Source organism: Cervus elaphus, chromosome 6 (genome assembly GCF_910594005.1).
Source record: "Cervus elaphus chromosome 6, mCerEla1.1, whole genome shotgun sequence".
Lineage (NCBI taxonomy): Eukaryota > Metazoa > Chordata > Mammalia > Artiodactyla > Cervidae > Cervus > Cervus elaphus.
The window spans coordinates 20,820,339-20,833,937 of NC_057820.1; the positions used below are offsets into that span (position 1 = coordinate 20,820,339).

General features: G+C 36.2%; 1 protein-coding gene across 1 annotated transcript in view; it reads right to left on the bottom strand.

Annotated features, from left to right (window-relative positions):
* Positions 1-13,599, bottom strand: part of CFAP299 (cilia and flagella associated protein 299) — a 649,220-nt gene that overhangs the window by 24,614 nt on the left and 611,007 nt on the right. The window lies entirely within an intron of this gene.

Here is a 13,599-nt window from a genome sequence, read left to right on the forward strand (position 1 = left end):
AAGAAAATTGATGTAATTTAAGGCTATTTCTTCTAGCTCAGACTCTTCACGTTATTATTTAGGGTATTAAATAAGAGACTGTTTACTGGAAGGAAAAGTAGGCTAAGTCACCTCTTTTCATTCAAAACCAATTAATTTGTTTCTTTAAGGCTCTATTTTTCAATGATACATTTCCCAGGCAGTAAGAAAACTACTTGTGTTTGAGAGATGACCACAGGCCAGGCATGATGTGATGTATTCTACAACAACATCCATATGAAACTGCTCTTACTTCACAGACAAGGCAAGGATATCAGAGGAGTTCAACTAGTATAGTTAACATTATAAATCTAATATTTCAACCCAGATCTGTGTGTTTCAAAGCATACACATACTCTTTCTACCACTCGGCATTGCCTGTTCAACTCTTTCTTTGGATGATCTTCTATGGAAACTTTGAATTTTTTCCATGTCTTATTTTATATTTGTCAATACAAATATAATGCTGTTATGTGTTAGAAGCATCCTCAACATACTTATTTTTATGTATCTTATTCCCATTAACACATTTCAAATATTATGTTTGCTTTTAAAATGACAGCTGTAGAGATAAGACATGTATAGCTCACAGCCCAGTATGCCTCTCAAATATTTGTAATATTTATTTTTAATCATTTCCCCCTTATCCTATTTCTGGGTTGTTTTGCCTTCTGTTACTGCTCTTCATTTTGAAAGAGTAGATTTCATTGATTAAAGTCACTCTGAAATACATTTTTTTCTGAGGCATCAACTTTTTGCTATTACCAGAAAATGTGATATGTTTACCTTCAAATATTTTAATATTCAAAAACTGATTGTATAGATCATATATTTATATATTCAGGGGTGCATATGAATGAGAACTAGTCTCTCTCTTCCCCTCTTACTTCTTCTGTGGTCAAGACATAATAACATCTGCCCTTTCTGAGGCATAGAGTTAGAAAAAGAAGTTTTCCAACCACCTCTATCCGTTTTGTCAATCCTTCCCAAGAGAGCAGGAATGACTATCTGATTAACAACTTGAGGGCAGCAGCTGAACATTCATGCTTTCTAGGTCCTCATTTTAGCCAGCTTTTGGTAATCTCAATGCCCAATAGGTTGATGATAGGAGAACTGCCAATAGTACTGGTGGTAAATTCAATCCAGTAGAAAAGGAATTACAAGACAATTTGACTTCATGCTCAAACTGGGTTCCTCAATTCGGTTTAATTCATGATAAGGAAGATATAATTGACCTCCATCCTCCTGGGTGTTCAGTTAGGAGACTGACAAACTGGAATAAGGTACATGGGTGTGATTCTCAACCTTACGTGTGTGTGCATTTCTGAGATATATAGATAGAGACAATCTCACTAAAATGCTTGAGTCATAGTTGTACTCTGAGGGGCATGGTTTATATCACACATTCCTATCTTGTTGCTCGGACTTCAAATTAAAAGCCTCACTGAAGTTCAGGCAGATTTTTTGAATATATATTAATATGTATATATATATACACACACTCATTATGTAAGAAAGTCAATTTGTCTAGCATATGGTACTTTTGATGAAGTGACTTGGATTTTTGGTCAATACTTTTTGTTCTCCTATTCAGGGAAGGGTAATAGGCTTCATTTCAAATGCCAATTCTAATAGCTAATGCTTATTAATATTTAATAATAATGACTAATACATTTAATAAGCATCATGTACCAGGTAGTGTTTTGAGACTAAGGAATCTATGATTAATCTTATTGTCAACCCCATGAAGTAGGCATAAAGCTATCCCATTTTATACATACACAGCCCAGGTAATCATGAAGTGTGTCTGTGGATGAAAATGAGGAACTGGATTTAATAACATACTGAAAAGTGGATTTAATGGTTGTGAGAAAAATGTCAATGAGATAAGAGTCTAGATTGCTCTCAGATTTCTGATTTGAATACCTAAGTGGATAGAATTATTAATGTTTACTAGAAAATAAAACACAAAGTAGGGAACAGATTGCAGGAGATAGAAGGGGATTATTTTAGTTTTAGATGTGTTCAACTTGAAATCCTCAGGAAATATCCAAGAAAATGAAAGCAAAGGTCTTGGTTTGTGCTGTTTACTGCCATATTTCCAATTCCTTTTCAGAGCCCATGCCTGACACATGGTAGATACTAAGTGTATACTAACAGAATAAATAAGTAATGGATAAATTTCTAAATTTAGAGTTTTCTTAGATGGAGAAGGGGTTTCCCCAGTAGCTCAGAGGAAAGAATCTGCCTGCAACTCAGGAGATGTGGGTTGTATCTCTGAGTCGGGAAAATCCCCTGGAGGAGGAAATGGTAACCCACTCCAGTATTCTTGCTGGGACAATCCTATGGATGGAGGAGCCTGGCAGGCTACAATCTGTGGGGTCGCAAAGAGCTGGACATGACTGAGTGGCTGAGCATGCTTCGATGGAGTACCAGCAGTACCAGCAGTATTTAAATTCCAGTAGGTGACTGAGATAGACAAAGGAGAAAATGTGAATAAGAATGAAATCTGGGGGACTTCCCTGGTGGTTCAGTGGTGAAGACTTCAGCTTCCAACATGTGCCTTGCAGACAAAAAAACCAAAACATAAAACAGAAGCAATAGTGTAACATATTCAATAAAGATATTAAAAATGGTTTGCATTAAAAAAAATTTAATAAAAATAAAAAAAATTTTAAAAAGAGTGAAACCTGGAAACGTCAGTTTTGTAGGAAAAGAAGAGGAATCAGTAAAGGAAATTAAAAAACAGTGATCTGAAGCATCAGGAAGAACCAGGAGAGTTATTTTATTGCAAAATCTGAAGAGAGGAGAATATATAAAGAAACAGAACTTTAGGAAAGATTATAGTGCCAAATGCTTTATAATTCAGATAATGAATGAAAAGAGTTCATCCAAATTTTCACTTGGAAGGATATTACAAAAAAAAACAGTTGCAGTAAAATGGTGGGAGCAAACTTCAGTTATAGAGAATTTAAGAGACAATGAAAAAAGATCATTGAATAAAAAATTCCTGTATTAATTTAGTTATGAAGGAAACAAGAAAACTAGGACAGCATTGAAAAGGATATAAAAAATTAAAGGTCAGGTTTTTTTTAGGATGAACTATTCTTGAATTTGTTTCCATGATGTGAAGAGGGGGAAGTAGAGAAAGCAGGATCCTAAAGCAGCAGGAGGTATAAAAACGCTTTATTATAAAAAAATTATACATGAGATGACATGTTGAATATGTAACTGCATTATGTTACATATTTTAACATGTAACATATGTTACATACATTATAATCTCTTCTATGGAGATTAATTTTATTTTAGTAAGAATCCTGCATACTGTTTATTTCTATTCCTATTATATAGATGAGGGCACTGGAGCTAAGGAGCTTCCCAGGTGTCTCTAGTGGTAAAGAAGATGCTTGCCAACGCAGGAAGTGCAAGAGATGTGGGTTTGACCCCTGGATCGGGAAGATCCCCTGGAGTAGGAAATGGCAACCCACTTCAGTATTCTTGCCTGAAAAATTCCATGGACAGAGGAGCTTGGCGGGCTACAGTCAATGGGGCTGCAAAGAGTCAGATATGACTGAGCACATACACTGGAGCTAAGAGAAGATAAATGTTTAAAATTTATATTACTAGCAAGTACTAGAATACAGTCTCAAATCCAGTCTATAGGCTCTAAAACAAGTACTGTTTCTTAAAATTTTTATTTTATTGTATTAAGAACACTCAACAGGAGACCTTCTCTCTTTACAAATTTTAAGTGTACATTATGTTGACTATAAGTACAATACTGCACAGCAGGGCTTTAGAGCTTACTTGTCTTGTTTCAGTGAAACTTGATGTAAATTGATTATTAACTCCACCTAGACAGTGTGTTGAAAGCAGAGACATCACTTTGCCAACAAAGGTTTTTCCAGTAGTCATGTATGGATGTGAGAGTTGGACCATAAAGAAGGCTAAGTGCCTAAGAATTTATGCTTTTAACTGTGGTGCTGAAAGAAAACTCTTTTTTTTTTTCCATTTATCTTTATTAGTTGGAGGCTAATTACTTTACAATATTGTAGTGGTTTTTGTCATATATTGACATGAATCAGCCATGGATTTACATGTATTCCCCATCCCGATCCCCCCTCCCACCTCCCTCTCCACCCGATCCCTCTGGGTCTTCCCAGTGCACCAGGCCCGAAAAACTCTTTTAAGAGTCTGTTGGATAGAAAGGAGATCAAACCAGTCAATCCTATAGGAAATCAATCCTGAACATTCATTGGAAGGACTGATGCTGAAGCTCCAATACCCTGGCTTCCTGATGGCTCACTGGCTTTGACTCATTGGGAAAGACCCTGATGCTGGGAAAGATTGAGGGCAAGAGAAGAAAGGGGGCAGATGATGAGATGGTTGGATGACATCACTGATTCTATGGACACAAGTTTGAGCAAACTCCAGGTGATAGTGAAGGACAGAGAAGCCTGGTGCGCTGCAGTCCTAGAGAGTTGGACACAACCAAGTAACTGAACAACAAGCTTTTTGGATTTGGAAATCCATTTCCTTTCTCAGATTTTGGAAGTTTTCAGTTATTATTTCTTTGAGTAAGTTTTCTGATCTTTTATTTATTTCTTCTTATTCTGGGAATCCTAAACTGCTTGTATTGGTTTCTTGATGGTATCCCATAACTCACTTAAGCTTTCTTCACTTTCCCTCATTGTTTTCTTTTTGCTCTTCTGACCTAATTATCTCCAATCACTGGTCTTTAAATTCACCAGTGTTTTATTTTGCTTGATTTAGCTTGATGTTGAAACACTTTAGTGGGTTTTGTTTAAGTTTGATTATTGTCTTTAGCGCCATGATTTGTTTTGTACTTTTTAATATTTTCTTTTTGTTCAGTTTCTCCTTTTGTCCATGCATGTGTTCCTGACCCATATATATCAGATTACTACTTTTCTTTGGAGAAGGAAATGGCAACCCACTCCAGTATTCTTGCCTGGAGAATTCCATGGACAGAGAAACCTGGTAGGCTTTGTCCATGGGGTCACAAAGAGTCAGACACGACTGAGTGACTAACACTAACACACTTCTACCTTTCTTTAGGGTCAGTATCTGGAGATTTATTTCATCCCTTTTTTGGGGGAACATTCTTGCCTGATTATTGATTTTCCTTGACTTTCTGTGTTGCTGCCTGCATCTTAGACAAAGTAGATGCCTCTCCCAGTCTTCATGAACTGGATTGTTACAGGAGAAGACCACCACCTATCAACTTGGATAGAGATTCATTGGCCCATTCTAACTTTTTCCCTCCTCAGGAAGAAGCAGGCAGCTGTGGATTTTCTCCCTTGCTCTGTGATGAGCAGTGAGTGGGATGTATGATGTCTACCAGCCCAAGATGCTGTAACCATTTCCTCCAGGTGCATAGAATATGCCTGACCCAACAGAAGTCCAAGACTGGCAAAATGGAAGTTAGTTCCCTATGGAGCCCCACTTAGAACAGCTGGGAGTTTGGGTACAGAAACCAATCCCTGCTTCCCCTGGGAGAAGCTGAGGGCTAGAGGGTTTCTTTTTCACAGTGTGATGCTAAGCTGGCAAAAGGTAATCCAGTAAGAGGGTGTCTCAAATCTCTATTGGCTTTGTTAAGACTGGTTTTCATTTGACTGGGGGGTACATGGACCTTTCAGTTGTTTCTGGATTTCTAACAAAGTGAATTTGTCTGGGACTAGTTACTGAATCTGTGTATTTGTTGGGGGGAAGAAGAGTCCAGGGCTTCCTACTCTACTATCTTGTTGATGTCACCAACCCAAACATTCTTTTTAATCTGATGTTTATTGATTTCTTTAAAGTGGCAAAGTAATTGTCAATGCAGAATGTGTTAATGTATATTTAAATCTTAATTCTATTCCTTTTAAGCCATCTATATCCAACTCCATATTCTAGATAGTATTATAACTCATAATTCTATTTGAATTTTTATTGTCTATTAGTATTCTTTGATAGTTCTTCTACAGTACTGTTTTGCACTTATTGAGGTCTTGGGTTCCCCAGATCACCCTTTTTATTCTCATTTATAACAACCAATTTCTTAACTTCTCTATCATTCTTGAGACACTTGCCATTAATCACAACTGTCTAGTTCAATAGACCCTTTTGATATTCATAAATACCAGCTCTAGGTCAGTTCAAATGTTTGCCTTCTCTGTTCTTGCATATAGTCTTTTGACAATTCTTGCTGAAAACAACATACTGTACCATAGATGTAATTCTAAATTTCAAATTCTAACCCCCAATTCTAGATCCTACAGAGTAACTTTTTACATATTCTAGTTCTCTTTCTTTCATTATGGTATTCATGCATCCTATTCCTCCACTTCCTTCTTTACTATCAGAAAATGACCTTACTTCTTAGTTTATTAGTAAAAAAGGACACTAAATGGGAACATGATCAAGATTCTATCCTTTCACTTGCAAATTTATTCATATTGACACTGTTCTCTAACCTTCCTTCAGCTCAGAATGAATGCCTCTCTTCTTTTCCAAGATAAAAAAAAAATCTGTTTGTTTTCTGAATTCCATTCCTTATTGTCTTCTTTGTTACTTTAATAGTTACTCAACATTTCTCTAATATAATCAAACTCATCTCCCTATACAATTTTTCTCCGAACTAACACACACATATAAATTTCAGCTAAACAAGGAAAAGAAAGACTGACATAAAGAAAGAGACAGAGAGAAAGAAGTTTAAAAAAAAAAAAAAAAGATTACTTTGGCTATTCGAGGTTTTTTGTATTTCCATACAAATTGTGAAATTCTTTGGTCTAGTTCTGTGAAAAATACCGTTGGTAACTTGATAGGGATTGCATTGAATCTATAGATTGCTTTAGGTAGAATAGCCATTTTGACAATATTGATTCTTCCAATCCATGAACACGGTATGTTTCTCCAACTGTTTGTGTCCTCTTTGATTTCTTTCATCAGTGTTTTATAGTTTTCTATGTATAGGTCTTTTGTTTCTTTAGGTAGATATACTCCTAAGTATTTTATTCTTTTTGTTGCAATGGTGAATGGTATTGTTTCTTTAATTTCTCTTTCTGTTTTTTCATTGTTAGTATATAGGAATGCAAGGGATTTCTGTGTGTTAATTTTATATCCTGCAACTTTACTATATTCATTGATTAGCTCTAGTAATTTTCTGGTAGAGTCTTTAGGGTTTTCTATGTAGAGGATCATGTCATCTGCAAACAGTGAGAGTTTTACTTCTTTTTTTCCTATCTGGATTCCTTTTACTTCTTTTTCTGCTCTGATTGCTGTGGCCAAAACTTCCAACACTATGTTGAATAGTACTGGAGGAATCAACCTGCCTGACTTCAGACTCTACTACAAAGCCACAGTCATCAAGACAGTATGGTACTGGCACAAAGACAGAAATATAGATCAATGGAACAGAATAGAAAGCCCAGAGATAAATCCACGGACCTATGGACACCTTATCTTTGACAAAGGAGGCAAGGATATACAATGGAAAAAAGACAACCTCTTTAACAAGTGGTGCTGGGATAACTGGTCAACCACTTGTAAAAGAATGAAACTAGAACACTTTCTAACACCATACACAAAAATAAACTCAAAATGGATTAAAGATCTAAATGTAAGACCAGAAACTATAAAACTCCTAGAGGAGAACATAGGCAAAACACTCTCCGACATAAATCACAGCAAGATCCTCTATGACCCACCTCCCAGAACATTGGAAATAAAAGCAAAACTAAACAAATGGGACCTAATGAAACTTAAAAGCTTTTGCACTACAAAGGAAACTATAAGTAAGGTGAAAAGACAGCCCTCAGATTGGGAGAAAATAATAGCAAATGAAGAAACAGACAAAGGATTAATCTCAAAAATATACAAGCAACTCCTGCAGCTCAATTCCAGAAAAATAAATGACCCAATCAAAAAATGGGCCAAAGAACTAAACAGACATTTCTCCAAAGAAGACATACAGATGGCTAACAAACACATGAAAAGATGCTCAACATCACTCATTATTAGAGAAATGCAAATCAAAACCACAATGAGGTACCATTACTCGCCAGTCAGGATGGCTGCTATCCAAAAGTCTACAAGCAATAAATGCTGGAGAGGGTGTGGAGAAAAGGGAACCCTCTTACACTGTTGGTGGGAATGCAAACTAGTACAGCCGCTATGGAGAACAGTGTGGAGATTTCTTAAAAAACTGGAAATAGAACTGCCATATGACCCAGCAATCCCACTTCTGGGCACACACACTGAGGAAACTAGATCTGAAAGAGACACGTGCACCCCAATGTTCATCGCAGCACTGTTTATAATAGCCAGGACATGGAAGCAACCTAGATGCCCATCAGCAGATGAATGGATAAGGAAGCTGTGGTACATATATACCATGGAATATTACTCAGCCGTTAAAAAGAATTCATTTGAGTCAGTCCTAATGAGATGGATGAAACTGGAGCCCCTTATACAGAGTGAAGTAAGCCAGAAAGATAAAGAACATTACAGCATACTAACACATATATATGGAATTTAGAAAGATGGTAACGATAACCCTATATGCAAAACAGAAAAAGAGACACAGAAATACAGAACAGACTTTTGAACTTTGTGGGAGAATGTGAGGGTGGGATATTTCAAAAGAACAGCATGTATACTATCTATGTTGAAACAGATCACCAGCCCAGGTGGGATGCATGAGACAAGTGCTCAGGCCTGGTGCACTGGGAAGACCCAGAGGAATCGGGTGGAGAGGGAGGTGGGAGGGGGGATCGGGATGGGGAATACGTGTAAATCTATGGCTGATTCATATCAATGTATGACAAAATAAAAAAAAAAAAAGAAAGAAAGAAAGAAAAGAGAGGAATAAAAAAGAGAAAGGAAAAAGGAGAAGAGAGATTTAAAAACTTCCTCAAACTCATATTCTCCTGATGCATTATAATTAAGTCTATCTTCTCTATGCCAGCTTACCCCAAACCATGTTCCATCTCAGTTCTCTCAACTGAACTGCTGATCCACATCACCTGCTCAACTGTACTTACTGGCGTAAACCACAGGCATCTCAATCTCAGCATGAAGTGTTACTTGCTCAGTCATGTCTGACTCTTTGCGACCCCATGGACTGTAGCCCACCAGGCTCCTCTGTCCATGGAATTTTCCAGACAAGAATACTGGAGTGGGTAGCCATTTCCTTCTCCAGGGGATCCTCCCAACCCAAGGATTGAACCTGGGTCTCCTTCATTGCAGGCAGATTCTTTATAGTCTGAGCTACCAGAGAAGCCCCAATGTCAACACATCAAAAAGTAATTTTTTCTTTCCCATCTTCCAAACCTGTTTATTCTACACTTGCTACACTGTTTCTATCAACAAGTAGCACTCAATAAATATTCATAAACTAAATTAATGATACAATGACAGTATTTGTTATCATTCATCATTCAGTTGATTATATTATTTTCAATTACTACAGAACTAAAACAAGGAAGTAGCAAGAAAGTTATTTTAAAAGGTAAATAAGAGAATTCATCTAGAACATTGATCTGGGACTTAAATCTGAACTCTGAAGCAATTGTTTAAATTTTCTCTATCTAAAATTTAGAGGTTGACCTAGATATTGCAAAGGCTCTTCACAATGGAAATAGTCTATTATTATGAAAGCCTCCTTTGATTCAGTGAATTATTGCATGTTATTCTAATTTATGTATAAATGTTCACATCTAGAAAATACTTGTAGAAAAGTTCAAACATACTGTATGTAAAGTTGAAGAACATAAAGGGATAATTTCTATGAAATTAATTAAGGTGTTGGAGTAACAGAACAAATTACCATTTGCTCCCCATGATAAACATCTTAGCAATTGGGCATTTTATTATATAAGAGCATACTTATATACAACTTATATAAATAAGTTAGAATAATGAGATAAATAGGTGTAAAATTTGTTCATTAAGTGACAAAGTGTCCTTATGCATATTTTTTGAAACAATTACCTGTTTGTCATCTATTTTACATGATGACTCCTAGTGTCAGAAAAAAAATATTTTTATTACATCACAGGGAAACAGGGCTTTGGACCACCAGGGGGAGTAAAGTTCAAAGCCATTGTCTCCAAAATGCTTTGTCCTAATTTTGTTCAATATCTTCCTTCAAGTGGCATATTTAGGGAAACTATGGAAGCATAATGGACAATGCTATCAAAGATTAGAAAATTTTGCACATAAAAATACATTTTAAGGCAAGCCAACATCTTAAGAGTGAATCCAGAACAAAAATAATGACTATAACAATTATAGTCTCCACTACCTAAAGCATAGGGAAAAAAATAAGATCATATCATTATCATATGAACAGGAAATCTGACATCACAGAGAACACATTACTGAAAGAGAACCTATTAGCACCTAAGAGATTTTCCCTATGAGTATAACCAACAGTTCATAATGAATAGGAGGGAGTCTTTATTTCAATCTCCATTAATAATGGAATCTTTCTGAGTTTTAAAGAGTTGGACCAGTAGGCATTTATAATACCTAATACTTGAATATGCTTATTAAGTTTAAACACATTCCATTTGAGAGAAAAATAAAGAATATTTATAAGATACAATTTTTAGGAAGAGAGATATTTATATTTAAAGGAAATTTATAAAAACAGAAATAAAAAACTTACAAAACCAGTTTTTGTGAAATCAAAAGATTTTATTGAAAAATGAAAATTCAGGGGGTTTTATCTGAGTCATGGGGACATTTAGGCATTAAACATTATTGTCTCCTTTTTAATCTCTGTGTAGACAGTCTGCAAGTAGGATGGCTACAGTTTTACTGTCCAAACTAGGATCTTTCTGAGAAAGAAAGAAGCTGCTGACAATTGTGCCAAGACAATAAGAGTAAGCTCAGGTAATGCCAGGAAAACTGAGGTGTGTGGTCGCCACACCTACAGACCATTTAAACGGTGCTGTTTTAGAGCTGATTTATCCAATGTTTGTCTAAACTGTTTCTAAAGGTTTGCCATAGATTTGCCAAAACTATGATAAAGATGTTTAAAAAATGCTAAAACATGCTTTCTTATGGTTGATCCTTTTTATTTTATTGCCGTGGAAAAATTATATGAAATTGCAATTGTGGTAAAGAGACATGAAATTTAATCTAGAATAATAAACACTCCTGTTCTTTTTCTATTTTTCAAATAATATCAAAGCAGTAAAATGTTCTATAACAAACTAATTTCCTGAAATATCATATTCCCTGTAAAAATATAGGTTTGATCAGTTATTTTGGTTGGTAAGGATATGAAATCTAAAGTTTAGTGTTTCCAAAAGTTAGTTAACTTGGCTCCTATTCATGGCTATATAATGTATCTCTAACTCAATCAGCTATTTAATGAACACATATTCCAGTTGGGAAAATAGAGATAACTGTTGACCAACCTACTGTAACTATTAAAATAACTGAAAACATTAAGTGCCCTAGTAACAGGTAGTTAGGAGGGTCATTCAATTCAATTCAACACATCAAAAATAAAAACGAAGGATTATAATACAGCCTGAGAAATGATACAATAGGTATTTGTGTAAGGTATTTTTGGACTGTTAAGATCAAAAAAGAATATGCATCTTGGTAAGATATATTTCTAATGAGATTTTCCTGATGGAAAGAAACAGGGCCAAGCATTCTAGGTAGAAAGGACATTAAAGTTAGACAAGAACTGAAAAATTTTTATGCTGTCATATTCGACTCTTGCCAGGCTCCTCTGTCCATGGGATTCTGCCAGCAAAAATACTAGAATGGGTTGCCTTTTCCTTCTCCAGGGGATCTTCCCAACCCGAGGGTCAAACCTGCGTCTCTCAGGTAGGTCTCCTGCATTGGCAGGCAGATTCTTTACCATTAATGCCACCTGGGGAGCCTTGAAAACGGGTATATATCCATTAGTGTTAACCTTTACAAGAGATTCTCAGTAGTTTCATACTAATGAGGCAGAAAATAAATTGCTGTGGATTGAGAATCAAATATGGACTGTGATTCCTGTCTCCCACCAAAATGCAGAAAACTTTGGGTGTGCCTTCCCTTCGGGGAGAGCAAAGGAAGCAAGAAGAACTGGCAACGTTGGCTCTCCTCTCCCTTGAAGGCATGTGGATAAAAGGGAGGGTTCATTGCCAGGAGGTCACTGAGTCAGAAGACAAATGGGCACCTGTCTGGCATGTTCACCGTGTTACGTGCTCTAAATCCAAAGTGCAATGTCAAGTATATGGACTGGTTATGGAAGGTGTTAAGTAAGATGAATGTTATAATATTTGGGATACTTGAATATTTGTCATAAGTCCCCTAGGGTAAAGAATAATGTAACCCTTGATCAGAGGAATCCTTCTTATAGAAAGAGATTCTGAGGAAGTATTCCAAATCTGCTTCCATACTCCCATGCTGGCCTCCTCACTGTGGATCCCAGCCTTCTGGCAAGGTGTCTGGAATGTTTCATTGCTACCCACGTGTAACAGGAAAGGAGTAGGTGATAATAACAGATCTACTCATTACCATATCTCCCCAGAGTAAGGAAAGAGAGTTACACAAAGCCCTTTCTGATTTTTCAAAGGGAGCAAATATTAGAAACATCCTGGAGTACCTCTCAGTTCCAAATCGCGGAGTGAGAATCTCAAGGTCAAGCAAGAATGGCACTGTCTAGTCCTAGAGTAATTGGGCTATCCGGCCATTCCTCATGAAGAAGCTGAAGAGGAAGCACTTCCCTAAGGCAGAAACCCGAGGGAAGGGTGCATGTATGGGTTGCGTGTCACAGAGACCCCTACCTTAATTTCCGATATTACTATTGCAACAACTGTCAGTAATGTTATTTTGCATTGAGGTAGTGCTTTGTCATTTACCAAGAACCTTTATACTGTTGTTCAATGTCCAGAATAATGATGTGTTAGGCACGGCATTTATTTATAGGTCATTTCAACATACTGGATATAATTCTCGGTGCTATACTGTAAATCATTGTTGTTTATTTTATGTATAGTCATTTGTATCTGTTAATCCTATATTCTTATTTTGTTCCTTCTTCTCTCCCTCTTTTTGGTAACTATAAATTTGTTTTCTATGTCTATGATTCTATTTCTGTTTTGTTAAATACATTTGTTTAATGTACTTTGTTTTATTCTTTAGATTTCGTATTTTTCAGTCTAACTTACTTCACTAAGCACAATACCCTCTAGTTCCATCATGTTGCTAAAAATGGCATCATTTCATCCTTTTGGAGGCTGATAATATTCCATTGTATATGTATGCTGACTCCTCTTTATCCATTCATCTCTTGATGGGCACTTGACTTGCTCCCAAATCTTAACCACTGTAAATAGTGCTGCTATGAACACTGGGGTGGAAGTATCTTTTCGAATTAGTGTTTTCATTATTTTTTAATATACATACCCAGCAGTGGAATTATTAGATCATATGGCAGTTTTATTTTTTTGGGGGAAGCTCCATATTGTTTTTCAGAGTGGCTACATCAATTTACATTCCCACTAACAGTGTACAAGTGGTCCCTTTTCTCCACATTCTCACCAGAATTTGTTATTTGTGGAC